This window comes from Thrips palmi, unplaced genomic scaffold, assembly GCF_012932325.1.
Source record: "Thrips palmi isolate BJ-2018 unplaced genomic scaffold, TpBJ-2018v1 HiC_scaffold_16, whole genome shotgun sequence".
NCBI lineage: Eukaryota > Metazoa > Arthropoda > Insecta > Thysanoptera > Thripidae > Thrips > Thrips palmi.
Genome location: NW_023144625.1, coordinates 181,096 through 186,821, shown reverse-complemented (window position 1 = coordinate 186,821; position 5,726 = coordinate 181,096).

Genomic DNA, 5,726 nt, shown 5'->3' with positions numbered 1-5,726 from the left:
GTGACGACAGGGGCAATGACCGCCGGCGAGATTATTGCCGGGCCGGTGGCCCTCCAGACTGGCCACTGTATGGGTGCGATTGCTTCTGCTGTACAGCACACCGCACCGCCTGATTTCTGCCGGTGTCTTCACTGCAGCGGCCCTCTGCCCATAATTACCATCCTGGATTACCCAGATATAAGGCTTATTTTGTGTGACTGTGACCATTGCCGGTACGGGACGCATACAAACTGCAAGTGCCTCTGCTGTCAACATGTAAATAAGTTAAACATTGTCGGTTTGCAGTAAAAATGAATAAATTTGACTTACTTTGGCTCTTTAGTTGCCTTGATGGATTATTAGTGTATCTCACAACAATGTGAAATTTATTGCTTCCTGGCATGCAGGTTGATCTCATTGGATGATGGCAGGGATACTTTTGATGAGCTACTTGGTCTGATAAAACCTGATCCATTCGTCACGTTTTAAAAAGACAAGAGAAAACTGGCAATGGATAAAGTTTTGTTTAAATATGAGGGCCGTTTAAACACCAATCTTGTTGAATTGGTCCTAGATTGTCTGGTACTCGATGCTGAATGTTGAATAATGCACTGAAAAGATTCGGTTTTGTACATAGTTTTACTAAAGAAAGAAGTAATACTTAGAAAAACTAAGTAGTACTGTTGCTTTTTTCGAATTCTTTTAATTAATGAGAAAAAGTCAGTGACGCTGAGTTTTAAACATTTCCCTCATTTCCTCCACTCTGAAAAAAAATGAGGGAAATCCTGGATAATTTTTTTGCCAAATTTTCCGATTTTCAAAACCAGTATCCCCGTACAGTCTACAGTATTTACCGTACTTGTTTTACAAAATATTCCGTAGTTTTTTAACAGTATTCCGTTCTTCCGTACAGTCCCTGCCTAGGAAAGACCAAAATCTGGTCCCAAAAAAGGGCCCCTTTCAAGAAGTGTCCACATCAGGATCTTGAAAAAAGGGGGGCGACCGACTGAAAAAATTTTTTGCACCTTTCAATAGGTCTCGTCAAGACCCTTTTCCCAAAGAGTGGGCGGAAGAGGGGGCCAGAGTCCACTTTAGCATTGCGTACATCAGGAACTTCGAAAAAAAGGGTCAAAACCCAAAAGAACCCAAAAAAAAGCAGTTTTTGATAGGTATTAAAAGTCGGGATTGCTGGGGAAAATGTACGGGATTCCCTGTATAAAAAGTACGGGGTTTCCCGTAAAAAAAAAATACGGTAAGCCTGTAAAAAAACGAAAAGATTGCCTGTTTAAAAAAAATCGGGGAATTTGGAAAAATCAGTACAGGATTTTTCCCTGTCTTTTCTCGCAGTGTCCGGTGGTTTCTTCTGTAGCGTGTGTTTGCCCTGCCAGAAACGTATGAGCGTGGCGCAGGTCAGTTATCGAGACCGATGTTTGATGAGACAATATGAATCGTTTACCTATAAGATAGTGTTGATCAACGTCAGAGTGTGAATCAGACAAATAGTGCATTGCAATCCTTGCCTACCGAAGAACAAGAGGTACAACAAAATCGGGAGGAAAGGGAATGGACAGCGAGAGCAGTCAGTGAGGTTTGACATGTGCCTTTTTCCTTTGATTAAATGTATATGATACAGACAAACGTGCTTTTGACACTGAAGCTTCAACATAGTGATAAAGAAATGCACTTACATACACTCTCTGCACGTTTCTGACTTTTTGCTCATTTTGTCAGTACCTACACTGAGATTCCAAACGCTACGAGTATAGCACGTGTGGTGCAATGCAGCTGAGATATCGCACTATACGTGCAATGCCATGGCCATATTGCACCTTACGTGCAATGCATCCCGAAAAGGCCCTATGCTAACGCATGGGAATGGAGAGGCATTGCACTTCATGTGCAATACTTTTGCATTTCACCAATTGACGCTATACTCATAGCGTTTGGAATCTCAGTGTATGCGAGTAATTTGTGCAACCATAATACGTACTTTATCATTTTTAAAGAACCACTTAGGAATTGTTAGATAGTGTACAGACAATTTGCTTTGATAATTTAACAAAGAAAATTAGTCACACTTAGAAAATACTAGGTATTATTGTTGCTTGTACGAATACGTAGTTAGTGAGAAAAAAGTCAGTAACGTGCTGAAAGTGTACGTCTCTGAGTAAAGAACAAGAAGAGTCACGATACCGAAAACGGTGCTTACAATTAGTAGGCACCGTTTTCGGTGTTGTGACTCTTCTTGTTCTTTACTCGCCGACGACTACCAGTTGAAGAAAAGCCATGATACCACCTTGTGCTACTTACCTTGCCGTGCTACCTACTACGCCGTACAGCATGCATCATACTATATGCCCGTCCCTCCGTCATTTTTTTTTTAGCTGAGCTGTCCATTAAAAAACAGGACTTCTATAAAACAAGGTAGGTTTACGCCAGACCGCGTCTTGTAACAGGCTTCGCGATGTCTCGCTGCCTGTTCCTCCAATCCACGCCTGGCGTACCTACCTTGGCCTGCGGCGCTAGCCTGCCTTCGGCAGGCAATGGCTTGTCCGTCCATTGTCGGGTATTTTTTAAATTGTAACATGCTAGGGGGCTCCGCCCCCCAGACCCCCCTACATTCTAAAGATGCTTTATCTACAGATAACACGATCTAGACCTTTGTAACTTTTTAACTTATAGCTGGGGGCCCTCCAGAACCCCCTTTCTTTAAGACAGAAGTGATCCATCTGCAGAAAACTCGATTTTTCGCCGTTTTTTAGGTGTTTTTTGACTATAAAAACTGAACCAGTTGAGCTAGGATAGCGAAATTTCGCGTGTGCCGAGCCAAGGACATACCGAAAAAGTCTCACCGAGATCGGTCGAGCCGTTCAGGAGGAGTAGTGCGGACACACACACACACGCACACACGCAGGCAGGAAAAACTTTTCAACCCCACCTGAGTAACGGGCTTCGCTATCGCTCAGCCAAAAAACGTAAAGCCTACCCCCATAGTCCCTACTATGATGAACAGTATAAATAGGGTACTTCGGAGTGAACCCCTACCGGAAGTCAGCAACAAAACGGGAGAAACAAAAGAGCGTCGTCAGGCCGTGCTGAGCGGTGGTGGGGGTCAAAATCGGCGGAGTGGGGGTGAAGGCGGCGCGCGCATACTGCCCCCACCCCGCCGATTTTGACCCCCACCACCGCTCAGCACGGCCTGACGACGCTCTTTTGTTTCTCCCGTTCTGTCGCTGACTTCCGGTAGGGGTTTACTCCGAAGTACCCTATTGGCGGTGAAGGAAGTCAATAGCCTGAGACGCAAACTAAAATCCAGTCACATGGCTGGGGAAATAAACTCATCCATCTCAAAAAGAAAATTTATCTGGCATACGCTGAAAAATGTTGCAGGAACTAGTAGGAATGATAATAAACCCATTGGCCAAATAGTGTCTGATGGAATAACCTACACCAACGATGAGCAGATAGCTAATATCTTCAATACATTCTATGTTAATGTTGGTCCATCACTTGCCGCTTCCTTACCCACCAATAATGATGATCACATATCATCTGCCCCCTCGCGGATAACCGAAAAATGTGTCAAGGCACAACTTGATAAATTTCTTGAATATAATAAAACTTACTATAAATACCAATGTGGTTTCCGCAGTGAGCGAGACGCGAAAGGGGCCCTCTTTGATCTAATTGGCTGAGCGATAGCGAAGCCTGTTACTCCAGTGCGGTTGAAAAGTTTTGTCTGTCTGTGTGTCTGTCTGTCTGCGTGTGTCTGTGTACACTACTCCTCCTGAACGGCTCGGCCGATCTGGCTGAGATTTTGCAGGCTTATTAGTTATTAGGTATGTTCTTGGCTCGGCACACGCGAAATCTCACTATCCTAGCTCAACTGGTTCAGTTTTTATAGCCGAAAAACACCTAAAAACGGCGAAAAATCGAGTTTTCTGCAGGTAGATCACCTCTGTCTTGAAGAAAGGGGGGTCTGGGAGCCCCCAGCCTCGACAAGTTAGAAAAATACAAGGGTCAAGATCGTGTTATCTGTAGATGAAGCAACTCTACCTAGAATTAAGGGGGGTCTGGGGTAAGGTCATATGGAAGATAGGTCTGCGCAACCGAGATGCATGCTGGGAGACCGGGCAAGCCGGCAGGCAGGCTGGCAGGCAGGTAGGCGGTCGGGTAATTCTTTCCCAAGTCACCCGAGGTCCCGAAATCGATGTCTCCGATTTCGACGAAACTTTGTGGGTGTGTTCCCTATGTAGCAAAGAGCTCCAGAAAAAATTTTCAACTTTTTTGGTCGGCCCAAAAAATTTTAATCACGTATTGTGTAAAAAACACTGAAACCTGCACTAAAAATTTGTTTGTTGCCTGAGGGCGACCTGCCCGGTGGATTTTTTTTCTTTTCATGGCACTGAAAAAAAAAGTCCCCGAGAGCCACTTTAAAAGTCACTTGTTCCAGGAGATATGGACCAAAAAATTCGTTTTTCGCGAATACCCAAAAAAGGCATCCGAATTTTTTGATAATTTTTTTTTAGGAAGGTCCTGTGGTGGTCTATCACCCTTATTGGTTTTGGGTTTGGCCAATGGAAAACCGAATAAAAATTGCGTTTTTTCCGTTTTTTTCGCAGTTTTTGGCCCATAGTATCGCCATTTTAAGCCTGACTTAATGAGCGCCATTAGACTTTTTTTTCGCCTTTTCAAGACGAATCGATTGATATAAGTTGAAGTCAAATCGGAGTATTTTGAAAAATCACCTTTTTTACGATCGGGATCCAACTAATCTAGATGCGTAAAAAAGGTGATTTTTTAAATACTCCGATTTGACTTCAACTTATATCAATCGATTTACCCCTTATGATTTGACACTACTCGAGCTTACTTTCGCCTGTTTTGATGTGAGGCAGGCTTTTAAAAGGTGTTCAAAGACATTTGCTGCGAACTGAAGTATTTGATTACAAGGTAGGTTTACGCCAGACCGCGTCTTGTCGTAACAGGCTTCGCGATGTTTCGCTGCCTGTTCCTCCAATCCACGCCGGGCGTACCCACCTTGGCCTGCGGCGCTAGCCTGCCTTCGGCGGGCAATGGCTTGTTCGTCCATTGTCGGTTATTTTTTGGCTGAGCGATAGCGAAGCCTGTTACTCCAGTGGGGCTGAAAAGTTTTTCATGTCTGTCTGTCTGTGTGTGTGTGTGTCTGTGTGTCCGCACTACTCCTCCTAAACCGCCCGGCCGATTCTACTGAGATTATGCAGGGTCATTGGGCATATCCTTGGCTCGCCACACACCAAAATTCAGCTTTCTATCTCAATCCATTCGGTCATATTTGCCAAAAAACACTTTAAAAACGGCAGGAAAAAGACAACTTTTTTGGAACTTTCATCTTTTTGTCAAGTTCAATGTCGTTTTAAATGTTTTAGAGGCTGCTGATGACGAAAATAGAATCCATTCAGACCTCCGACCGAAAGTTTAGCCCCATTAGGGTAGATTTTGATGACCAAATGCTCTTTTTGAGGGGATCACGCCCATTTCCACGGTCTGCCAAGGAAGGCAGCCTGCCGAAGGCAAGTTAGCGCCGCAGGCCAAGGTAGGTGTATACGCCAGGCGTGGATTGTCGAAACTGGCGCAGCATTGCGAAGCCTGTTACGACAAGACACAGTCTGGCGTACACCTACCTTGTTAGATTGTTACACGCTGGGGGGCTCCGCCCCCCAGACCCCCCTACATTCTAGGTAGAGATGCTTTATCTACAGATAACA